Below are 26,218 nucleotides of genomic sequence, written 5' to 3'. Positions count from 1 at the left end.
AATGAATTTCCTTCATACGGTCACCGAAATGATCTCGACGCCTCCCTCTTCTCAGATTTTGATTATTTATTTCCATTCGTTATATGATTTTTCGGTCGTAGTATTATCATCTTGTTGGCTGAAATACGAACTTGGCGTTCTATAGTTCCTTCGTTTCATTTTCGTTGGGTTTCATTACATAACCAAGTTGATGAATATTTGCTATATTAACAGAGCGTGTTGATATGCGCTACATAGCCTAAGGATCCTAATTTTCTTTTTTCACACATGAGCACTTATCAGTGCATATTTGTGTTTAAATATCATTGTGGATTGATTTGATGGTGTGCAATAGGTAAGCCAAACTTTATATGTCTAGAGTGCTAGGAAGAAATCGTATGCAATGAAATTCTTGCTAATCAAAATTTGTTTCCAGATGTACGTCACCTTGTCGATCTCCCAAAATCCCCTTTTCTAAGGGAAAATGTGGCAATCAACCCATATATAACCGTATTTTTTATTTTACTACTTACTATATTTCTGTCTCCGCCCAATTTTCCTTCATATTTTTCATTTGTCTGTTTAGCTTATATCACCTTCTTATTGTATCCACAAAGTCTGACACATGTTCCCAAGCACTATCCAGTCTCCAAGAAATTAATTCCCAAACTTCATTTAGCCAATTTTAAAAGCCATTTCTGTAAGTGGAGGGTCTGTTTAGCTTATATCACCTTATTTACTTATTAGGTGACACATGTTCCCAAGCACTATCCAATCTCCAAGAAATTAATTTCCCAATCTCGTTTAGCCAATTTTAAAAGCCATTTCTGTAAGTGGAAGTTTCTCCCTCCAATTTGTTTAGTCTTTTATTGATTTCTCCAATAGCATGATTTCTCAAGGCTATATTCTTACAGGTACAGTAAAGACTGCTGGTCTGCAGGCAGTGAAAATACCAGCGGAAACATAGGGTCAACTTTACCAACCCCTGGTTCTGTGCCTATGTTGACATACATCTGCAGCCTCCTGTAGGATTCCTCAACAACATGGAGTGAGAGTGATAGGCGAGTCACTGATTGGTAAGCTACAAGCTATTGTTCTACAGTAAGCGTATTGTTTTAATAGCACTTATGACTTACTTTTAACATAAAACAAGTATAAGATGCGCCGAAGTGTCTTCGGAGGTAATCGAGTTGTCTGTACAGCGTATAATGCTGTACGAGCCGGGACCCATGAAACTTTCAGCCACAGCCTGGTGGTGGCCTGTCCTACAGCGTTGCCAGACGTACAGTCATGGCTAACTTTAACCTTAAATATAATAAAAACTACCAAGGCTAGAGGGCTGCAATTTGGTATGTTTGATGATTGGAGGGTGGATGATCAACACATCAATTTGCAGCCCTCTAGCCTCAGTAGTTTTAAAGATCTGAGGGCGTACAGGAAAAAATGCGGACGGACAGACAAAGCTAGCACAATAGTTTTCTTTTACAGAAAACTAAAAACCACAGCTTTTTTGGAAAAAAAATGAATTCAGAGACATATCCATATATCTTTACATGCCTATATTCCTTGAACGAATTAGAGTTTCTAGGACAATATTTCTTGTCAGAGAAAAATGTACTCTTTATAGTTCTATATTATAAACGAAGTCAAAATACTTGAATTACATGAAGATTCGGATATAAAAGAATAAAAGCATTCTGGGTAGGGACTTTATTGCACAGCTGATGTAGAATTCAGGAACTATGAAAGGACTGCAGTGAATGACAACTACTGACTTGCAGCTAATAAGGAACCATAGGTTTCATATGACTGTCATTAAGAAGTCTCTCTCTCTCTCTCTGTAAACTTTAAGTTATCGTTAATGTTTTCAAGTTAAGAAAAATTACTTCTTTTATGAAAATGCAAAAAATAAAAAAAAAGGATTTATAAGAAAAAACAACTACAAAATCTTCATTACTTGTATCATAGAAGCTTTTGCTGAAATCTATTTATGATTTAGGCATAAGATGAGGATTACGTCATAGCATGAAAATATCTAGCCATCTACTTTGAATAAGATAATAATTCAAAGCGACCCAACACACGAATGTTAGATGATATCCCGAGATCCGCAAAGCTTATAAATAAAACCTGGCACAATAAAATGTTCAGTATCAGCCGAGGGAAAATATTACTTCATTTGGTGTTATCATTATTTTATTTGTTTCATCTCCAGCTACTTCATTCTCTGTAACAAATCAGTAAAATTATTATTATTTTTGTTCTCAAAATGATCATAGATCTTTAGTTCTTATTTTTTATTTTGTAGCTGTTATTATACATTTGCTCTTTTCTTGCGTTTATTTTCTTGTCTTTTTACTGTTCATTTCCTTACTATTATAGTAATATTCCCTTGTCAATTCCAACCTTTTAAGGCCTTTTAGTTATTATAAAAAAACGATTATGGACTTGAATTTCAAAATAAAAAATACAACGCATAAAAAAGCTAAAGCAGAACCCCATTACGTTAAAAGAGCGCAAAGACTGAAGTTGAAAAAAGAAATAATTTTCCCAATGCAGTTTCCATTATCATTAACCCCTCGACGTAATTCCAATTTTCAGGGCAGCATTTTACACATGGCTCGACGCTCCCCGCTCATGGCTACTTTATTTACTATCTCTCTCTTCGCTGTTCTACCATTCACTACTTTTATTCCTTTATTTATTTAGTACATTTATTTCATGACACGGAATTAAGCTCCTGAGTGTAAATTTCTTTTCTATATCACTGAATGCATCGAAGTGCTGCTATGAACGCTATACCACCAAACTAACTGGTGGGTTGGCAATACATTTTAGGTAAATTGTTTAAATAAATATAAGAAAAACAGACGAAATGATTTTAATGAGATTCAAATGCATCGTCACAAGATGGAGGGTAAAACAAAACGTGTTTTTTTTTTTCTGTAGCTGTCCTTACTGCAATAGTGCCTCCTTCTGATGCCCTGCCCACAAGGTTTCCTATTGGCCGCATCGTGCCCCGGGCCATAAAAGATTTTGGGGGTGGGTCATGGGTATCGAAAGCGCAGCCATCTTGAATGGTTTCTTTCCTCTGGTTGTCGTGACTACTTTTTCAAAAATGTTATCGTACAGAGAATTTCGACTTTTTAAAATAAAAAAGTCACAATAAGTCATTAAGCTTTTTTGGTTCTTCGTTTACAAGGAAATTATTTAATCATACATTGAGAACTGACTACTGTTTAAAAGAATATATCAGCTATAGACGTAAAATTTCTATATATGAATTTTGATTTCTATTTAGACGCTCGTCATCATAAAATCACTTCTGAAAGTTCTGGGTTAAAATAAATACGATGTTATTTACGAATAAAGAATATTTAGTGGAACTTTGAACCAAGGAAACAACTGACCTTGAATCTTGGAAATCGCGTTGGTTTAACCAGTCAGAATTTGGGGATAGGGGCGTTCCAAAGTTGACCTATTTCACGACCTTCGAGTTTTGAGGCTGTTTTTGTGAATTGTGATTTGTGTTATTCGTGACCAGAAGGCGAAGAAGCGTTGCTTTCCGAACGTTTTGCTCCCGTAAGGGGACAGTGCCGTCAGTGCACCTCATTCTGTACACTGTAGGCATTACCTAAGTTTCTTTGCAGCGTCCCTTTGGCCCCTAGCTGCAGCCCTTTTCATTCCTTTGACTGTACCTTCGTTTCATATTCTCTTTCTTCCGTCTTACTTTCTACTCTCTCCTGACAATTCTTTCATAGTGCAACTGCAAAAGGTTTTCCTTCCGTTGCCCCTTTCAGACCTTTTTACTCTCAGTTTCCCTTTCATGACTGAATGACCTCATAGGTCCCAGCGCTTGGCCTTTGGACTAAACTTTGCATTCCACTCCATTCGCGAGAGTGATAGTTCTTGAATCTGTAGCTACTGACGTTGTCTTTTGGTCTGTGTTCTGCGATACTGTCTTTTTGTGAGGTTAAGGTGGCCTTGTGCCAGTACAAAGTCTCCTTCGTGTGAGCAGCCCGTAAGTTACAAAAGCTCGCCGGGTCTCCTGTACAGCAAGGAGCACGGAAAATTTTACTTACGCACGCGCTCGCGAGCTCACGTTCAAGGAAGGTTTTATTGCCTTTTATCGGAAACGAAGAGAAAGCTTCCAAATTGGTCTTTCATCTGCCGTTTGCGAGTTTGACAGCTCGAAGCCTCTGCCGCACCCACCTGTTATTTCATTAGCGGGGGATTACGAAGAAAAAATCCGGGATTATTTCCGTTATAAAGGGGTTTAGGTTAGGATTTTTAGTGTGCGTTCATTTCTCTCTCTCTCTCTCTCTCTCTCTCTCTCTCTCTCTCTCTCTCTCTCTCTCTCTCTCTCTCTCTCTCGTTTTATATTCATTTTCTTCGTCTTGGTAATTATGTAGTTTTGATTTGGTTCTTGTAGTGTCCTGACTATATCTTAATTGCTTGCCTACTTTGCGCAACGTCTAAAAATTAAGTGGTTTATAATTTACCCTTCCACGATTCTCTCTCTCTCTCTCTCTCTCTCTCTCTCTCTCTCTCTCTCTCTCTCTCTCTCTCTCTCTCTCTCTCTCCAAGTGAAATATATATATACACATACATACATACATAATACATATATATATATATATATATATATATATATATATATATATATATATATATATATATATATATATATATATATATATATATATATATATATATGCCCTTCTAGTAAGCTTAAATTTTCTTTTGTATTCTTACATGTTCATACACAATTCACATACACGTTAGACATCGAAGGAGATAGGTCTCCATAGAAATATCTTTTACATCTTTTGAAAACTGGTTCTCATTCCACCAACCAATGGGAGATCGTTTACGAAGACGCTTTGCCAAAAGCCAATGCTTTCAGCCAATGAAAGGGGACAATAGAAACGTTGGATAAGGTGGAGTCCTCTGACTGGCCAAAACAACTCCTGTTTGACATCGGACGGAGGGCTCAGTGAAGTTGTAAACACGGAGGTGGAAGGATCCCTTTATAAACAAGAGCTTAGGACATGTAGAAAAATATTCTGGTAAGAACAAGGACATCAAGTTGGTTTATCTTACATTGATTTCGTAGACTTTGGAGGTCTGAATAACCATTGGCTATCTGAGAAATGGCCATCGATAGAATTATTGTGGTCACGGAATTCAGAACTCTGGCACTTTTAAAAGATTTCTGTAAATCGTAAAGTCCTTTGAATTTGGAAAACCGTTGTATGCATTTCCAAAATCTGACTTTACAAATTTGTGTGATAATTCTGAGGCTCTTGAATGTAGCTCGGGGTCCATGGCAAAACGTTTATCATAGGGGTACTAAGGCGTTGAAGGTGGTAAGAGGCCTGATGTGGACATCAGAGCGCTTTAAGCCAACACACACGATATCTGACAGACCTTTTCTCTCTCAAGTAATGTAGCAACAGGCAAAGAGACAACTATCTAGAATTTTTCTGCTCATAATCTTCCAATCGAAAAGTATTTTAGGCGCAATTAAAAATAATTATCTCAAAATGGCATAAAATTCAAGCGAAGGAAATCTTGCACCTAAACCTGAGATGCTCCGGCCCTGAAATGTCACCATCGATGTAAAAAATCCATAAAAAAAACTGTTTCCGTATTTGCGTGACATCGGTAAATCAACGACCAAGTATTTGCTTAATCAACATCACGAATTCGTAACTTAGTTCATCTGTTGTTCTGTAATTAATGCAATAATTACTTGGGTCCCTGCTGAATAGTCATCACTAATTTGCAACATACTGTTTGAATCAGGGGAACAACCGTGATCACAGGTGAATTGCCTGCTTACCGGGTGGTGGACGATGGGTTTTAATGAGTCCGATTTTCATTTCCTTAGTCATTTAAAGGTATGGCCATTCATTCAGGTTCGGGACAGTTTTCAACTGATTAATTCGAGGTTTTTATATTAATATTATGACGTTCATCAAACATGGTCATCAAAAGCACGAAAGGACACCTGTATATAGAGTCGAATTTTGCATTAATCTTGGTGGGTAGGATCCATGGATGAAGGTGATAGGTGTGGGAAACTATACATACGCACGAGCTCGCGAGCGCACGTTCAAGGAAGGCTTTATTGCCTTTTATCAGAAACGAAGAGAAAGCTTCCAAATTGGTCTTTCATCTGCCGTTTGCGAGTTTGACAGCTCGAAGCCTCTGCCACGCCCACCTGTTATTTCATTAGCTGGGGATTCCGAAGAAAAAATCCGGGATTATTTCCGTTATAAAGGGGTTTAGGTTAGGATTTTAGTGTGCGTTCGTTTCTCTCTCTCTCTCTCTCTCTCTCTCTCTCTCTCTCTCTCTCTCTCTCTCTCTCTCTCTCTCTCTCTCTCGTAGTTGAAACCTTAGAAAAATTCATATGACACTTTTCAGGTTGTAAAAAAGGAGACAATCTTTTGTGAGAATATATGGTCTTGCGTGTATTTTACTTAAATTTTATTCGCCCATAAGTGATCAAATAAACTTGACTTAAATTAACGTAACTCCACCTGCCAACAAAGTTCACCGCTGTAGTTATGTGATGACGTGACAGGTAACCGGAAGTGCTTGTTCTGGCCCAGTCGGGCCGGTGAGTTCGTCACCTGGTTTGATGGAGATGAGGTGGACGGTCGAGTGTTAATGAATGAATGACTTTCGAAAAGTGCTACTTATTTAGTGTTATTTACATCGTATGAGACTCTGGGTAACAAAGGTATTTGGTTTTAGTTTTCTGTAAAAGGAAAACAATTTGATGGCATTTTGTCTGTCCGTCCGCCCTCAGATCTCAAAAACTACTGAGGCTAGAGGGCTGCAAATTTGTATGTTGATCATCCACCCTCAAATCATCAAACATACCAAATTGCAACCGTCTAGTCCCAGTAGTTTTTATTTAAGGTTAAATTTAACCATGATCGTGCGTCTGGCAACGCTATGGGACAGGCCATCACTGGGCCGTGGCTGAAAGTTTCATGGGCCGTGGCTCATTCAGCATTATACGCTGCACAGAAAACTCGATTGCGCCGAAGAAATTTCGGCCCATTTTTTACTTGTTTATATTGTAATTCATTTCGTATTGGTAAAGTTGGTGTCAAGTGTTTAAACCGAAATTTAAAGCCAGGTAAACAACTGGGTATCAGTGGCATTATGGTATGATAGTTACTAGGGGCACTCGTGACAGATAAAGGCGAATGTAACTTCGAGTTATGTATTATCTTTTCCGTTAATCATTTAATATAGTAGTGGCTTTGATATTACTGTACGAAGCCATTTATCAGGAAAATTGCCTTAGATTATGACTGAAGGCAAATCGAAAGGATTGCCTGGTGTTTGCGTTGAGAGTAGCTATATGTAAATGACGTATTTTAAGCATCGTTACATCAACTTGCAGCCCATGCAGGCCTGCAGGGTTGGGTACTACGGGAGAACGTGGGAAAATGAAACACTCTCTGCTTAGCAGCCTCTATGAACAAGTTTGGTTTGAAGTAGAGACCATGTTACTTTGCAAAAATGTTGCAGTTTTTTTGAATGACTCCAAAACTGCAGTGTATTGCAGCGACTCCGTACTTTTAATATTTAATAATTTTGTCACGCGGATAGCAGTTACTTAAAAGGCACATTCTGTGACTTAAATATGTAAATGGAATTTTCAAGCAACTACAAGTCTGGTTTTGTCTAGGTAAGGAAAGGTATTTGTTGAAATGGTTCACTACACCCTTGCATTTAGGCTTTAGCCATCGAAGGTAAAGGAAATAACTTATCCTCCGTCTGGGATGATGTTATTTAATAGAATGAATCTCATGTCTTTGCCGTGATTTGAAGTTCATATGGTAACTGATTTAAGGAAGACTCCATATTTCTTGGCAGTTCAAAATGACATCAATATGACTATTGGTGCCTTCTAAGTAATGAGCATAGATGTATATTTTGCTGTTATTACAGTAAAACGTTGAACATAAAAAAAATGATGGAAGTTAAGCGATGGATGGTTAAAAAGGAAGTCCATTCCGTATGTTGACAGTATATAAGTAAATTATTATTTTAAGTATCCCTATAGTACATTATGAAACGGGTAAATCTGGAGGTTTTGTATGTGTGCCTACGTGGTTAGGGGCCGTTGTTTACGGAAGAATAGTTAACATTACTACGTGTTTTCATTATTCTTAGTTACGTGCAAGACTGGTAAGGTGATCAGACCACGGCACTCCACAGAAAGGTGTTCCCATTTGACAATCGTTGCATTCGTCTTACTAGAATTGCTGGTGGGCTAAAATGATTGTTTTTGGAGGTGGATGCTTGAGCCAGCGTTAAATGTGAGTAGTTTTCACTACATCACTCGAAAACGTTTAGTTTATCATATCTCATTTTGTAACAGAACCCACCAGGAATTTTAATCAGTGCAGATTGCTTGTAAGGCCTTTTCAAGTCCGGCATACACTGGGCTGTTTGCATTAGTTTTCATGACGTTCGGTAATATAGGTTTTGTAATCGTTTAGACTTGGTTACAGAAGTGGAACCTTGAAAAGCATGTGCGTCCTCTAATACGAAAGACTAAACTTTATATTACATCCCTAATAGCAAAAAATATTAGGCCTATCTATTCGAAAGCTCGCGGGTCAGAGGAATAAAATAGGGTCATGGATCACAAAACTGCACCGAAAGAGTTCCAGCATTATTTGAATTCGTTTAGTCAATTCCGTTCATCGCATTACGTCTCAAAATAAGTTCTCAATGTTAATATATGTTAACGATGGTATCTCGGATCATTCGTGAGTCCAGCCTACTTGATACCTTGCTATCAGTTCGTTTCCAATGCTGAATTTTATTCATCTTAGTTATTTCAGATGCATTGACAGTGTTAGTCATTAACTGTTGTTTTGTGTTTGTTGTGGAGTTTTTCTTGTTGTTACCTGTAGGCGTCTTTATCTTTCACCATACCACGGAATTTATTTGTCACCTCATGCACACACATTCGAAGAATCATAAGCGTACTCCATAATGGTGGTCTAATGTACACTATCTTAACACCCATGGAGAAGTAATGGTAGATAGAGCCAAGGTCTAAACAGACGTAGCATGCATTCACAATACCAGATCCTCAGCTATGGGATGTGGGAAAATATCTGGCATGCTGGAAGGAACATTGTTATCATTTTGACTTAATGAGAATGTAAGTTTACTTGAGAAAAGAATGAGCGCTTTAAATTGAGGACATTCAGATGTAGAATAGCCATTCAGTACAGATATAGAGTGACTCAAGCAAATGTCTTTAATTCAGCCATAGCCCCGAGTCCTCCAAAGGATTTTATTACCCGAGTTATGAACACAATTATTATTTTAGTCCAAGCAAAGCAGATAAGTGTTTGCTCGCACGATAGAGAATGGGTTGGAAATACAAAATACATTTTGAGTAAAACGCAGGTATTTTTTAACAAAGTTCTTGGACATTTCTGCTCAGTTTATGTAGATGTACCAAAGCTGAATCGAGGTAAATATACTGTAAGAGATTAGTAGATGGTTAATAAACTCATATCAGTACATTTTACGTCAGTGCACCTCATGCGGTGCACTGTATGCATTACTTAAGGTTCTTTGCGACGTCCCTTAGGCCCCTAGCTGCAACCCCTTTCATTCCTTTTACTGTACCTCCGTTCAGATTCTCCTTCCTCCATCTTCCTTTCCACCCTCTCCTAACAATTCATTCATAGTGCAACTGCGAGGTATTTCCCCCTGTTAAACCTTTCAAACCTTTTTATTGTCAATTTCCGTTCCAGCGCTGAATGACCTCGTGGGTCCCAGCGTTTGGCCTTTGGCCTAGATTCTATATTCTATTCTATTCAGACTTTTTTCGTAATCAGTAATTAATGCAGATTCATTTTTGTTTACAGAACGAGGTTTCGCTTCAGGGCTCCGGTCACTTCGATTCAGGTGTTTCCAGTACATCCATAAAGACAATTCGATACAACTCCCGTTTTTGACATAAGACCTGTCAATCATTAGTTACTGAATAACACACAAAGTAACTCAGCAGATTTGATGACTGACCCTAAATCCAGATACAGCTTATTATAAATCAGTAAACTCAATCGCCAAACTCAGAAATCTCTCAATGAAGCGAAATTTGGTGCGCGGTCTATTGTTGCAAACGTGTTGTTTGGAAATAATCAGTGTTAGAGAGACATTCGTCTCTGGAGGAAACATTGTTGTCAGTCAGGTTTTAGGAATCGTTTGGCTGAGCGTGTTAATTTAGTAGTTTTTCTTCAGTAAATTAGTATCACGAAATCAGTATATAGATTGACTATAACTTTGGAAACTTAGATTTGCGAAACCAACGCGGTAGGTTAATAATTGTCATATTGGAATGAAGAAATTGTTCAGAAAAATTAACGTTATTCATGAAACTTGCACAACGTTCTAGATGTCTGAATTATGTAAACTTCTATTATTTACTTGTAAGAAATAAATGTTTGTATATATGTCGGTAAGTGCCTAACAGTAAAAAGCAAATGCGACATTTTTTGTTATGAAAAATAACTCGCAGATATTTGAAGAAATCAGTTTTAGCGTTGAAACCGTTTGTGAAGAACTGGGCTGGGCTGTATCAAATTGACTTTATAGATGTATCATAACGACTTCAGTTTGTACCTAAACGACGGGGGAGGAGGGACCAGGAACCACTCGAACATCAAAGTCCGTAAACTGCCGTCGAGGTAGAATGCTATTCGGCATTCATGATGGGACAGGAGTGGACAGTTGGAACCAGTAAGTCTTTCAAAAAGAAACTTAAAACTTTTTTTGTTTAGTCAATGCTATGACATGGAATATCAAAAAGTGAATGGGGAATATGCAGTGTGAGCAATTACATCTGATGAATAAACTATTAACTTGATAATGGAGGTCCTGCGAGCGCTTTGGAACTGTTGCCGTCAACAACAAGTATTCTGTTGATATTTCAAGAGTGGGTACAAGTCCTAGAAATATATTATTTCCGTGAGGTTCAAATTAAAGGCATAAATAATTTTTGTCGTAAAAACACTGACGTTACTGAAGGTTTTGTAAACATATTTCTTATAAAGTATGAACCTTAGGCCAGAGATACCCCGTAGGGGGACTGAAGGCATTACTTAAGGTTCTTTGAAGCGTCCCTTCGGCCCCTAGCTGCAACCTCTTTCATTCCTTTCACTGTACCTCCTTTCATATTCTTTCCTCCAGCTTACTTTCCACCCTATCCTATCAATTGTTTGATAGTGCAACTGCGATGTTTTCCTCCTGCTAAACGTTTCGAACCTTTTACTCGTGATTTCCCTTTCAGCGCTGAATGACCCAATAGGTCCCAGCGTTTGGCCTTCGGTCTAAATTCTATATTGCATTAAGGCAGAAATAGGTTAATAAAACATACACAGGACTGAAGTCTAAACACATTACAGAAGTTTACAGAAGTGCCATCTTAAATGTACAATGGCAGGGTCAGGAACATTTTTGTAAATCCGGTTCCTTTCAAGCTGTGATTAAGATTTCATCCTGAACAGCAGGTTTGACGTACTGAATATATTTTATATAGGTTCATCCTGTGGCCCTGATTTGCTTCCAAAACCTATCTATGGAAGTGAGGTAGGTAAAGTGCTCTCATGTACACTGCGCTAGGTAGAGTCCAAGTGATTTCTGGAGGTGATTCATTGTTGTTCTTCGTGAAGGTGTCCTTTCTGACATTCGTTGCCTGATAAACCAGAGGTGGTCGAGACCATAGTTACTAAGAGACTCCCACCTTCTACTCTGTCTCAGCATACATATTGGCTCAAGGATATAGGCCATATTAATTCACCTTTGATACTATTGTTGCATGCTGCAACCTACACCCCTTAATACGCAGCTGTTAGCAAAATTCAGTGATTCTTTTAATGATGCTTCTTCCGGAACTAATCCAACTTCGTTGGTTTATTTTGTGCTATCTTTGCCTTGCACCCGTACTGTCTTGCACACCCAGTAAACCAGACCCTTCCACCCAAGGAAGCAAGCGTAAATGGTTCACTCTTTGCTTCTCAGATATAAAACAGAGCTGAGTTCTAAAGAAGATCGTAGCAGCTCTAGACTGAATACAAAATTGGGTTGAGTGCTGTTCATGAATATAACAGAAATGACGGGCACTTTGGTCTAGGTCTATTGATTCACTGCAGATTTCTACGATATAATTAACTTCTTTCCCATTCCTTCAGGTTATCCACTGCTTGTAAGTTCTTAATGGGAATAATCGACGAATTTCGACGAACAAGCTCCAGAGAGAGAAGTTGCATAACACTTTTAACCAAGGTAGGTGTTTGATGAATATGAAATCGGCTTCTCTGGGGAAATGTGTGACTTGTGTGGGACAGAAATGGTGATTAAGATGGAGTCGAAACTACAGATTTAGAGGTTTCTTTTACAGAAATTCAAAATTATACAATATAAATTGTATAATTTGTATAGTTTATATTGTATAAATTATACAATTATACTATTTATATTGTATAAATTATACAATATAAACTGTATAATTTATATCTGACCCAGGACAGAACGAAGAGATAGTGAGATAAAAAGTGAAACTGAATCTTGATAAAGTAACTCTATTTACAATACTAAAAGGAGCCAGAAGGTAGATCGCTTTAGTATTCATAAGTTTCATATATAAAATCTTGGTATTTTGAAGCTCCATATGACTAGTTTAATTTTCTCTGTCATTTCCACTGTAATTATGGGTAAGTTTTAGTGTATTGTACAGAAGGGTGTGGTTTTCATAAGTACCGTGAGAAATCCAGACCGTGAAAGTAGTAAAGGCTCTCTTTTTGAGATAATTGTGTCAACTAGATGAGTGCTTAGGTTGTTTAGGGCAAACGAGACATTGCTGGTACTGAAGATTCTTATCAGATTACATGAAAACTTTGAAATGGTTTTTTAAATGTTATAGTCAGGCCCAAGTAGTAGTAGTAGTAGTAGTAATAATAATAATAATAATAATAATAATAATAATAATAATAATAATAATAATAATAATAATAATAATAATAATAATAATAATAATACAGATTAAATGTAGGGAACGCTTTACTGTATTTTGCTAACTGAGCATTAAACTAAGAAGCTTTTCTCTTTTTTAGTGAAATTTGCATTGCAATCCAGTTTTAAATTAATATTTATTGTAGCTGTGACCAAATAAAATTTTATTTAATTGAGATGTCCACGATAAATGACTACAGACCTTCGTACTGGCCCATGAAAACCCTGTACCTTTCGTAAATCTTTGGTGAAAGAGGTCTTTGTTTACAATGCTGGGGGCCTCGATATAACATGTATATTTTATCTTATTATGTTGTAAGACAAAATATCTCAACGGGATGTCATTACCTTCTTCCTCATCTCCTCAGGAAAGTGTCTACACCTCAGATGCGAGAGGCGACTACAGTTTGAACAGTTACCAGATTTGTACATGAAACACACCTTGGAATTCAAGAGGAAATTACAGTTTGAACAATTACCAGATTTGTACATGAAACACACCTTGGAATTCAAGAGGAGACTACAGTTTGAACAGTTACCAGATTTGTACATGAAGCACACCTTGGAATTCAAGAGGCGACTACAGTTCGAACAATTACTAGATTTGTAAATGAAACACACCTTGGAATTCAAAAGGCGACTACAATTTGAACAATTACCAGATTTGTACATGAATCACACCTTGGAATTCTAGAGGCGACTACAGTTCGAACAATTACCAGATTTGTACATGAAACGCACCTTGGAATTCAAGAGGAGACTACAGTTTGAACAATTACCAGATTTGTACTTGAATCACATCTTGGAATTCAAAAATGTGACTACAGTTTGAACAATTACTAGAGTTGCAGATGAATCACACCTTGAATTCAAGAGGCGACTACAGTTTGAACAATTACTAGATTTGTACATGAATCACACCTTGGAATTCAAGAGGAGACTACAGTTTGAACAATTACTAGATTTGTATATGAATCACACCTTGGATTCAAGAAGCGACTACAGTTTGAGCAATTATTAGGTTTGTATATGAAACACACCTTAGAATTCAAGAGGAGACTACAGTTTGAACAATTACCAGGTTTGTACATGAAACACACATTAGAATTCAAGAGGAAACTACAGTTTGAACAATTACTAGATTTGTATATGAAACACACCTTGGAATTCAAGAGGAGACTGCAGTTTGAACAATTACTAGATTTGTACATGAAACACACATTAGAATTCAAGAGGAGACTACAGTTTGAACAATTACCAGATTTGTACATGAAACACACCTTGGAATTCAAGAGGAGACTACAGTTTGAACAATTACTAGATTTGTACATGAAACACACCTTGGAATTCAAGAGGCAACTACAGTTTGAACAAATACTAGATTTGTACATGAATCACACCTTGGAATTCAAGAAGCTACTGCAGTTTGAACGATTACTAGATTTGTACATGAAACACACCTTGGAATTCAAGAGTAGACTACAGTTTGAACAATTACTAGATTTGTACATGAATCACATCTTGGAATTCAAGAGGCTACTGCAGTTGGAACAATTACTAGATTTGTACATGAAACACACCTTGGAATTCAAGAGGAGACTACAGTTTGAACAATTACTAGATTTGTACATGAATCACATCTTGGAATTCAAAAGGCGACTACCAAACATGAATGACCAAATTTGTACAAGAAGCCAAAATATGGAAAAAATGGCTTCATTAATATAGATGCTGGAAAGCGTCATACTTTCATAGAGTGACAGTCTGAACTCATTTTGACTATTAAAAATTGGATAGAGTTCAATTTAAAGTGTTGTGCACGTGTCGTATCAGGGTCATAATATTGTCCCAAGACTGACTCAAGCTCAGGTTTGCTACTTAAAATTTCTAAACAGGAACTTTAGGAGTCTTTGTTACATGAGGTAGTCCACTGTGATTTAGGATGCATCATTTATTTTCCTCCTGGAATTCTCTGTCTGCTATAAATTAGCTCAGTGATTCGGCATACTGTATATAATGTTAACTTGATTTTTGTATCATTTTTAACAATAGCTATGTGATAGCTATAATTCGGGATGCATACGAAAAGTACTTCAATGCATTTCAGAAAATTTCTCTTTTCTTACTTGGTTTAAAATTGTCTGTCACATGAAAATTGTTTATGATGCCTAGGTTTTTATATATTTGTCATATCTGTTTAACATCAAGTAGTTTACATGTTACAGGGTACATAGATTTGTTTTTACTTGAATCTGTATCGGTTTGATAACGGTTACAAGTAGCTCAGTGTATCCGGATACATAAGTCATTTTCTTTTGCATATTAGCCATGTAGCATGTTTCAGGATACTTTTTCTTTGCATAATATTCATAAGTTTGTGGTAGGCTATCAAAAAGGTCAGGGTGCTTCCGGATACATTTCACCCTCTCTCGCTCTTTTTCCATTAATTAAATATCTTATGGGTTTAATAATCTATGTTTTGCGATACAAAATTTTCACATGAATTTCTACGTGTTAGCATCAGCTACCAAGGAGCGTATTACATTTCCGGATACATCATTTTTACTTAGAATTCTCGTTAGTTTAAAATCACCTGTCAGGTAGTTAATGATGTTTCAGGCAACAGAATATTCAACGTGAATTTCTTGCTAGCGTCATATCAGATATAGACAGCCATTGCTGCATTTTAAATATGTTAAATCGAGAAGTCACGTGTGGTTAATGACAGCTTTTCCATCAACTCAGTTTTGATTTACAGTACCCAGTAGGTCGCTGTTCAGTGCGTGAGATTAATAGTGGGTTATGCGTATGATTTTCTGTCATTTTCCTGAAGTTTAAAAATTATCAAGAGCAAAAATTCAGTAGTTAGAAAGGATAGGTTTTATGCAATATCTTTGTGTTGGTCAGTATAGTTAGGAATAGGTGTGAGGAGTCAAACCCGAGAGGTATTAACTTTTATAGAATAAGTAACATCTTCAGCTAAACTGCAAATGATTTCTGTTATTTTTCCTCAACGAATCTTATAGATAATATAAGACTAGCCTCCTTTGTAGTAAGGACAGAGTTAACCTTCACTAGCCTTCACCATAGTTTTTTCTTTATTGATTTATATCGGGGTTCCTTTAGGATTAATTTTGTAATGATTTTGTGGCCTTGCGTAACTGTAATGTTATGTAGGTGTTTGTACTTAAACTTTAAAACTTGATTTACTGAAAGGTTTTGTTTAATACAGGGGAGACATCGGGCCTTGCGTAACTGTGATATTATGTAGGTGTTTGTACCTAAACTTTAAAACTTAATTTACTGAAAGGTTTTGTTTAATACAGGGGAGATACCATAGCCTGAAGCATCTGCACGTTTACACTGTTAGGACGAGATATATTTCAGAATTTAGTTTATTAGTTTTATCTTGAATTTAATGACAAATGGAGAACTCCTCATTATCTCCAAGCGACTAAGCGATATTCTGTAAGTTTTGTCCAAAGCTTGTGACGAATAATTAAGACTGTAAATATTGGAGGGTATCTTATCAAGAGCATTATTGTCAAGGCATCTCTGCATATTTCAAGACACTGCTGGCATGTGAAGGTTTCAAACTGAGCGCGTTACGTTGAGGGCAGTTTGGAATGATCAAATATATAGCAGATAATTGACTTAACGAGTAAACTCAAATTCAAAGCATTATTTTAAAGGGAATTTTGCACTATTAACAGTAGTGTTTTATGTAAATTATTCAGTCACTCCTTAGATTGAATGCATTACTTGAGGGTAATTTTGTACGCTTTCTGAAAATTATATTCTAGGTTAATGAATCAATAAACTCAAACTCAAAGCGTTCCTTTAAATGCCGTTAGTATTATCAGCAATGGTATCTTAGGTGTATGAACAAGTAAACTCAAAAGTGCTACTTTATGAGGAGTTTGACAAGGATGTTCTTGGTGCATGAATCAGTAAGCATTCTCAGTTAATTGAAGGGTTTATTGGTCTTAATGTTACGTTGATATTACACTTTCCGGAAAGATTAAAATCAATTTGAGATCTAATCACTAACATTTTTACTGGGCACTAGATATTTTTCAGACTTTTACTATGTTATGGAAATTCATTTCTTAGTGGTTTCTTAGGAATGAAGATAGCAGCCATTTAATTATGTACTATTAGTTAGGGATTCTGGTTATAAGTATACTTTCCCAAAAATGACTCACAATGAAGCCATGTAAACAAGTACCCTTGAAAGGCACAGGTCATGTCAGGAAATTTCGAACAGTTGTCAAAAGCGAAATCTTGTCAGAAGAGTTCTGTTTCAGCTTAGGAACTAAATCAGTTCGGACGGTGTAGGTACATTATAAAAGGGTATACTTGCACGCTTTTGGCTTTTTTAACGTGAATTGCTTGAGAGAGTCACGTTTATTATTTGTGAGTTAAAGGTCTTGTCAATTTTAGAATGTGTAACAGTGTCTTGACATATGGAGATTATTTTAGGTTAAGTTATTAATCAATTTTCTCGTTCTTTTGTATTTGTTAATGTTTCATACAATTCCAATTAAAGTTCAGTCATTTGATCAGATAAAGATTAAGTTAACTGTTAATGCTAAAAATCTAACTTTAAATTCTGAATAATGGGAAAATTACTGTATACCAAATTGTATTTTGTGTACTGATTTTATTGTAAAGGACTTCTGCATTTCATCTTCTATCTCAGTTCTCACCAAGTCCTCTCCCTCATTTAGGTATAATAGGCAATTACTGTCTTTGTTATTTCTCAGCACAACCAAAAATCAAGAAATTTATAGCAGTATCCAGTGTCTCCTTGTTTGTAGTACACGATGCGGACATTGCAGTCTATGTTTGATAATCTTTGAATTTGGAGACTCACAGTATACCAAATTTTCCCCAGTGGTCAACGTTTGCAGAAATCTGAAGTGCCCTTTTTTTTTTTTTTTTTGCAATGTTGTTGGTTATAGAAACCGGATATTTCTGTAATTTCGTGCAAATAATTTTAGTATTTTTCTTGCGCCTTCCCTTCAACTTTCCATTCTGACTACTCTTCCTTTTCTGTGAACTTGAAATTGCACACTTCACATTCTCTTGTTCAAGCTGTTACATAGAAACACTTTCCACATTTACTCAACTTGCAGGCTCCAGAACTTCACTCTTGTTTTGTACTGTAGAGGCAGTTCTGATGACTTGAACGCTTGAGAGCAAAATCCTTGCACATTTTATGCTATAGTGCACATTTGCTTTGTTGACGAAGCAGTTCACATTTCTTTCTCTTTCTCTCTCTCTCTCTCTCTCTCTCTCTCTCTCTCTCTCTCTCTCTCTCTCTCTCTCTCTGTGGTTTACTAAAGCATCTCTTCTCTCCACATTGTGTGCCTCGCTGAAATCTTTAATGGTTTAATGGTTTTCTAAAAGATCATTAAATAGTTTTCCTAAGCCACCTTGTACGTCTTACCTTGTTTTAAAGCATCATTCTCCACCGTAGGATTCTATTGAAACTTAACATGCTTTGCTGAAACCCCCTTACGCACGCACTCACACTGCACATCAAGGTGTTTTTGCCCTTACTTCCGTTTTCACACTTGTATTCTTACTCCAAACGCACAATTAAACTACAGACTTATATTACACACCAGGCACAGGGATTAAATACGGGTATCTCACTCTTACCATTTTCACAATTACATTTTTACTCTAAACACACACACTACACTTTATTACACGCTAAGGAGTTTTAGCAACTGCTCACAGACACAGGGATTACGTACCTCACTCTTACCATTTTCACACTTACATTCCTACTCTAAACACAAACCTAAAACGTTGGTTGGTGTTCAGTTGTACCATGATCATATCTATCTGGATCTTAGATTGTTCAGGTATGCAATTCGGATTAACCGTTGGATGTAAAGATATTTAAATTACAATTTTCATCTTATCTTAGTATTTGAGAAGGGAGGCATTTTTTACTGTGTACAAAGTGAGAACTAGAACAATGTGTAAAAAAGATAAACAATAATTTGTAAACCTTAACAGTTTAAAGAATTATAAGAACTGTAGCTCAGTATTAAGGAACGTAAGTTGAAGTACAGAAGTCCTCTCATGTATATGTATATACTGTGTCAACTGGAAAGGCTTAAAAATAAAGGACTCCTTGGAGTCAGCATTGCAGTGCCCCGTAGGAGGGAGTGCCCCCAGCAGGAGGTATACAGCCAGTCGGTTACCAGCTTTGAAGCCAACTCAAGGGGATTACGTTTTCTAAGCCGACAGCCGATTGGCCGAGATGGGAAAAAGCTTATAAATCTGCTTTCCCAACTGTATACCAGTTTTCTATGTCTCGAGGAGGGCTGGTAGATCATTTCAAATGTCAATGAATGTTATTCTACAGAAAGTCCGAAGTGGATGCAATCAGGTTGCTTTTGAGACAGTCCTTGACTTACGAATACTCTCATGACTAAATGTACATAAGCAAATGCTTGCTTGGCATATAGTGTCTTGATATGGTGTAATGTAGATTTTTATTTCCAGAATTTTGTGCCAGACGATGTGTAATGACCAAAAAAAATCCCCATTTCAATTTTTCTATGAATACCTTGTAAGAAAATCTACGATTTTCAGACATTTTGACATTCTGCTGTCTGTTTTCTTTGAGACGTTATGGAGGAGTTTCTCCCACGTCTCGTTACATAATCTGAGTCTTGTATTATTAAATCTCGTAGAAAACGAGGAACATTAAGTAAAAAACTTGTGGTTATGATGTATAGTATACATATTTTCGAATGTGTCAGTCATTGTGCGGTTGGGTTTGTAGCTGACAGAATTCTGTCTTTAGGCTTGTTTGTAAATTTACTTGTAAACATTTGTAGATAAGAGTATTTGATTTGTCTTCAGGGATATTCATATATAAGATTGACTTACATCCTTAAGGATAACTGACTAAAATTGCTTCGTATAGTTAAATGGGAAAGTACTCTATATGCATAACTTGAAATGCTTCGATTATTCTCAAAGAAAAGTTCTGTTTTGGGGAAATTTTTATTCTGAATTGTCACATTTTACTTATTACTTAATGATTAGATTCAATTGTTAAAAATACTATTTCCTTGCCATATTAATGTTAATTTTGTGACGTAATGGAACACTTCTAACTCGGAGAGCATCATTTATTAAGATTAGAAAATTTATTTTCAATAGCAGATTTTATCATTTTTGTTGATGATGGATTTGATTGATTGTATCCCATGCTAATATTTTTTTTCCTGTCGTTTGCATGAAAATGTTCTACAAGATCATTATTTTTAAGTACGGAATACCATTTATATTCTTCCGGATGTCTTAAAAGATATCGAGTAAGTTTTCCTTAGCATTTAGAAAGTCAAAAATTTGTCTTCAAAGATCTAGAGTAATTCTGTCAGAACATTTGAAAACTTAAAAGTTGTCCTTAGGTCACGTACATAACAAACTTTTAATCATGTTTCGGACACATGCCATCTTTTCAAAAGGGGGTACCAGCTTGGGACTTAAACGCTTTCTCGTCTTAGGTCCGACATTCATTCGTGTACCTGAAATAAAGAAGGGATAAATACCATACTGGCCATTTTTTAGAAGTCTGTGTGAGAACCTTGCAAGTTCATCACATCGCAGGTAATTAAACAAAACCGGGCGTTTGTTACTTGGGAGGAATTTTGATGGAAATCTTTGAATGGAGCTAAGTTATGTGAAAGGGTAATGTGTAATAATGTGGCCTTTCGTATACTGGATAGGTTATTATACTGTCACCAAATACCTTAATAAAAGGGATGCTGGGATTTTGAGGCTGTGTGAGGTAATATCCAGACTTCACTGATTGCAATAGATGAATTTTTGAACAGTTCTTCTTCTCCCCTTTAACGAAATGAGGAAACTGTCCCCATTTTTAGGTTACATTTCCATGGAGGGCTTAATTGATAGGGACGTATTCCACTTAAAATTTTGTTAAGACTCAGATAAATTAGATGCTGAGGAGAAGCTGCTTGCCATTTTTTTTTGCAGAGGTTACAGAAAGCTTTGTCTTTTTTTTTTTTTTATAAATGTTTACTTCATTTGAATATGGTTAATTGACTTCAGGTGTTCACAAGTTTCCTCTTATGGTTTGTAAACACTAGAATCATTGTATTGGTTTACTGAACGTTGTGTTGTCTCTTGTAACTGGAGAAGCGTTCCCTTGGTGTGAGGTTCTTAAATAATGGTGGTACTGTTTTGGGAAAGAGAGTGATAAGAGATTTGAATTTTTTGCTTCGTGAAAAATTTAAGTATAGATATATAACTGTTATAGCCTTTCTATTGCTCCAGAATGATCTTGGTAGGCCTTTACTGAATCATGGTACCTTGATGAGTCATAGATTGTAAACTGTTTTTTAGGTTAATATGCCTGATCCTGAGTTTTACACTAAATGCAGTTTACTCTTTAGGCTGTTATGGATTTGTGTAGAAGCTATTATGGTTTTGATCTTCTGCGGTTTTATTATCAAGGTAGAAGTTGACAATATATGTAATCTAGTATTAAATTAGTCTATTTCTATGTAGTGGGTTGTGTTTTAATCAAGTCCTTGATCTTGATGCTTGAGAATTAGAGGTTGTGTTGTAAATGGCAGAATCTTGTAAAAGAAACTAAAGGTTGAAGTTTATAGGATATTATTAATAAGAGGTTTTGTTTTCATAAGCATTAAAGATAAGATGTTGTGATTAATGTGATTTTATTTCGTGATAGTAAATTTTGGTTCATAGGAAAGTTTGATACTCCAAAGCTTGTGGTTGTGATTATTAAAGGTGGATCGTGATGTCACTTTTCATTTGGTCAGTATTTCCTTGTGATAAGAGATTCCTAAAGGGTTCTTCCGTGATGGTCTACGTTGTGACTAAGAAAATTTGGTTTGTGACCCTTGAGTGTGGAATACGGACAGAATTAGTTTGTGAGTGTAGTGTTGGGCATTTAGGAAGTGTTATTCTATGATTATCTAGTATTCAGCAATTACTTGGTGACAGTGGATTTAACAATCGGATGTCAAGTGTTGACAGAGGATTTGGCACTCGGCGATTTCTAAAAGACAGTGGATCTGGTATTTAGCAATTTGTTGATGACATTGGGATCGGTATTCATTAATCAGGAGAAACAAATCCACAGTTATGCACATGTACATATATTTAAAAATAAATCTGTACAGATAGCTTTCGGGAATCTGTTCGATTCCCCTTTTCAGTCAGATTGATCTTTAAATATTTGTATATATACATAAATGTGAATTTGTTTCTCCATTTTAAGACTCATGTTACTATGAGTATTTTTAATTAAGTAATCAGGTAGTGAAAATGGTTTATAGCACTCATCAACTATTCGCATGATGATGGATGTCAATGTTCATAAATAAATTCGTAACATTGGAATATGGAATTCTGTGTGAGTGTTAGTCCTTAACTGCAGAGTTTGTGATACCTGAGATTCAATTCGTGGACGTAACTGTCAAGTCAATATGGCTCCGAGCAATGCTTGTGATAATCTGGGATTGTCTTCTTGGTGCACGACGGTAGAATCAGGATTCATCACTAGAATTATCTGAGTATAGGATACAATTTAAAGCACTGGTTATACTTTGTTTTCTGGTGCTTGAAACAAGTCCAGGATTCAGCAAAATACTGGTTCAAGATCACTTAGAGTTCAGATGTTTTTGCTCCCGTTAGATTTTGGTTTAGGAAGTCTGTTAGCTTATGATGGTGTTGGTTTTTGAAAGTCTGTTGGCCTGTGATACTTTTACATTTCACTGTCAGGGGTTTTAGGAAGTTTGTTGTGGCACTTTTGCAGTTAGGACGTTTGTTATGGTGTGCTACTTTCACTTTTAGAAAGTCTGTTAATCTGATAAACTTAGTCTGAGAGATTCTTGATTCTTCAGGATTGTTTGTTCTCAGAAACTCTATTTTTTATACTTTTGCACTCAGGTATTTTTTTTTTGGTTTGTAATACATTTGGGCTTAGAATATACACTAGCTTTTTATATTCACCCAAAAGTAATTTGGTAGTTTGTGAAATAGTTTTATTTACGATGCCTGTGTGTTGCTTTTGCTTTCATGCAGTCAGTTCATCTGAGGTTGTTTTGCCTTCAGGAAAGCTGTCACTTTGATGGTTTTGCTTTCACAAAGTCTGTTAGCTCTGATTTGTCTTTCAAGATGCCTGAATTTGTTTGTGCTTGCTGGCCTGTTAGTTTGTGGATTGGGAATTTTACTGGTAGTCTTTTAGTCACTCTTCTTGCTAGAAACTGTTTGTTTTTAAACTTTCTTCTGGCATTAGAAGTCTTGTTTCTATTAAGGTAGAAATCTATTATTTTGGATCTTTTGTTTAAAGAGTCGGATCGTTTGCAATTCTTTCCTGGCTAGAAAGTCTGTTAATTTGTGATTCCTTTGGTTAGAAAGTCTGTTAGATATATTTTCGGCTGTTTTTTTAGAAAGTGTGTTGGGTTTTGATTATTTCCTTCTAAGAATTATAATTGTTTGGGAGAGATTTTGCTTAGAACGTCCATTTGTTTGGGAGGTATTCTTAGGATTAATTTCTCGTAAGTCCTATGCTTAAAATTTTTAAAAAAATGGATCATTTAAAAGATTTTTTTTTTTTTTTTTTTTCCTGGAAAGTGCGTATGTTTGGGAGAAGTTTTGCCTCAAAAATGTGTGTATCACTGGAAGAGATTTTGGCACGAAAGGTGTCAGTTCAATAGATGTTTTCAGCTAAAAAGTGTTTGTTCGGGAGAGGTTTTTGCCCAAAAGGTATGTTAGTCGGAATTGCTCCTTTATTTCTCTTTGTGTTCGTTCTGGAGAGTGTTTATGCCTGGAACTGGGTCACTTCGGAGGAGTTTTTTGCTTGGAAAGTATGTTGACTCTGAATGGTATTTTGCATTGAAACTAGTTTGAGAGTTTGTTGCTTAGGAATTGTATTAGTTTGGATGGAATTTTTGTGAAGAAAGTCTGTTGGTTCAATGAGGTTTTTATTTTACCTGAAAATAATTAGTCTGTGAATTATAGGATAAAAGTCTGTTGGTTTACAAGTTTTCTACCCCCACTCCCCAAAATATGTCACCTGACGATCCCTTTGCTCAGGACGTATTTTTGTGAGTTTGTATCCCAAAGAACTTGTGGTTTGTTGTCCTAAAGTTTATTTGTATGGGAAGAAATTGTTTGCAAAAAGTAATAGTCTTGGTTTTTACGGTGAAAAATTGATTTTTGGCAGTTTTTGGCCACACAAGTTTTTTTTTTTTTTTCTACCAAGGACGTCTTTTTCTTTTCTAGGTGGAGTCAGCTTGACAGAGATCTTTGCTTACAAAGTGTGTCAATTAGAACTTTTAGCCTAGAAAGTTTTTTTTTTTTTTCATAGAAATACTGTCATTTCGAAAGGGACTTTTGCCTAATGGTACTCACAAGGATAGAAGTTCATTATTCTATGGATATTCTTTATATAAAGAATTAGGGGTTCAGTAATAAATGCATAATTAGTGATTGGAACAGAGAAAGAGCATCGGTAACTCTGTCTTAACTAACAGAAAAAATCGGCAAAATTGGCCTGACACCTTCGATAAAAACACTATTTGCAACAGATGTAGGAATCTGGTAGTCATATATTATTTTTCTAAATGTCTTGAAGAAGTGAGAAATTTTTATTGAAGAGATAACATTAAAAGCCAAGATTTAGAAGACCAGACAGTTATAGAATCCTGGTTTGTCAGTAGTTTAGCATTAGAATTTTAAAGGCAAGTCTTCAGGTATGATATCGAAATTTAAATCAATTATCCCACATGAAGTTTTTCGTAGCTAATACTAGTTTCAAAAGACGATGTCCCTTATTCTGTGGCTCTGTGTTGGTGGATCAATACAAAGTTGCAGTTTTTAGTGTCTTGTAGCTCTGTTCTCATGAATATATTAAATAGTAACTTTAATGCGTAGACCAGTTTTAGTGAGCAACAAGAAATTGTGGTTTCATGCTCAGTTGCTCAGTATTGAACGGAATTTTCATTTGTAGGCAATTTTTAGTCTCGTGGCCCTGTTCTGAAATGCAAATGCAGGAATTTTTATAGGTTTTTATTTGATGAGCAACATGAAACACAATATGAAACTATGCATAGTCTTGCAGCCCTGATCAGGTGATCACCACGAAACTGCATTCCATATCCTAGTAAAAACTGGAAGCTCAGATATTTGAAAAGACATTCTACCTTCGAAACATCCGAAGGAATCTTCTAATCAAGTCATGGACACTCCTCCCTAATTACCTGGCAATGGGATGGATTTTTGCAAGACGCATCACACAGAACCTAAACTGGCCTGGTGGTCCGCGTGCACGGTGAAGGCTGACGTTAGTCCGACCTGCTGTCCTGCTGGGGGAGGAAGGACGGGGCAGGAGGATATTAGCTTTGCACGTCTCTGACCATTTACCTGACTCAATCACTTACATTGAATGGTGTCCTTAGGTCCTCTAAGACGAAGTGGTTTTTTGGGAAACCTGAAGGGGTTTGGGTCACTTGTCTGCTTTTGGGGGGACTGTATGTGTCTTGATGTTATTAATTGCTTTTGTTGTAACAAAGACCGGAGGATAACTTGTAATTTGGTATAGAATAAATTTAATTGGCTTTTGTTTGGTTTATTTGTGAAATTCCTGTAATTCTGTTGTTCAGAAAGACGTCTGGGAATATAAATGAATGTTCCTTAATTTGAAAATATATCTTGTAGACGAAAATGCCATGTAAACTGAGAAAAAGCACCAAATAAAAAAAAAAGTGATGAATAGTTAAGTATTTTGCACATGTCAGGTTAACAGGCGAAGCCTAAAAAATACAATTGAAATAACATTAGTGACAGTGACATTTTTAATAAATGTAACGTAAGCACATTAATAAAATACGAGAATGCAGCAAATTTGCTCATTTTGAAGATTGCAACTAATCAGCAAAAAATGCTGTAAAAATATATAATGAAATTTAATGTTTGCGTTCATTTCTTTGGCAAAAAAATGCCCTTCTCATCATGAATCTGGGCGTTTTGCAAGTTATAATTAAACCCACTGAATTCTTAAATTCACGTGGAAAAAGTTAGTCAGGCAAAGGTGTTTGAAGGAACTTGAGTCTAATGATAAAAATATTAAGTGAAAATGGATAATTTCAGT

The 26,218-nt window shown here is 36.1% G+C and overlaps 1 long non-coding RNA gene across 1 annotated transcript; it reads left to right on the top strand.

Annotated features, from left to right (window-relative positions):
* Positions 1–4,919: 4,919 nt before the first annotated feature.
* LOC136852447 (uncharacterized) lies at positions 4,920–14,981 on the top strand. Its single transcript, XR_010857145.1, has 4 exons — positions 4,920–5,048; positions 9,900–10,773; positions 12,225–12,318; positions 13,413–14,981. It is a non-coding gene; the product is annotated as an uncharacterized lncRNA (long non-coding RNA).
* The last annotated feature ends 11,237 nt before the right edge of the window (positions 14,982–26,218 follow it).

This window comes from Macrobrachium rosenbergii, chromosome 25 (assembly GCF_040412425.1).
Source record: "Macrobrachium rosenbergii isolate ZJJX-2024 chromosome 25, ASM4041242v1, whole genome shotgun sequence".
Taxonomy (NCBI): domain Eukaryota; kingdom Metazoa; phylum Arthropoda; class Malacostraca; order Decapoda; family Palaemonidae; genus Macrobrachium; species Macrobrachium rosenbergii.
Note: the sequence above shows the minus strand (reverse complement) of the source record. Positions and strands in the feature narration are given on the sequence as shown.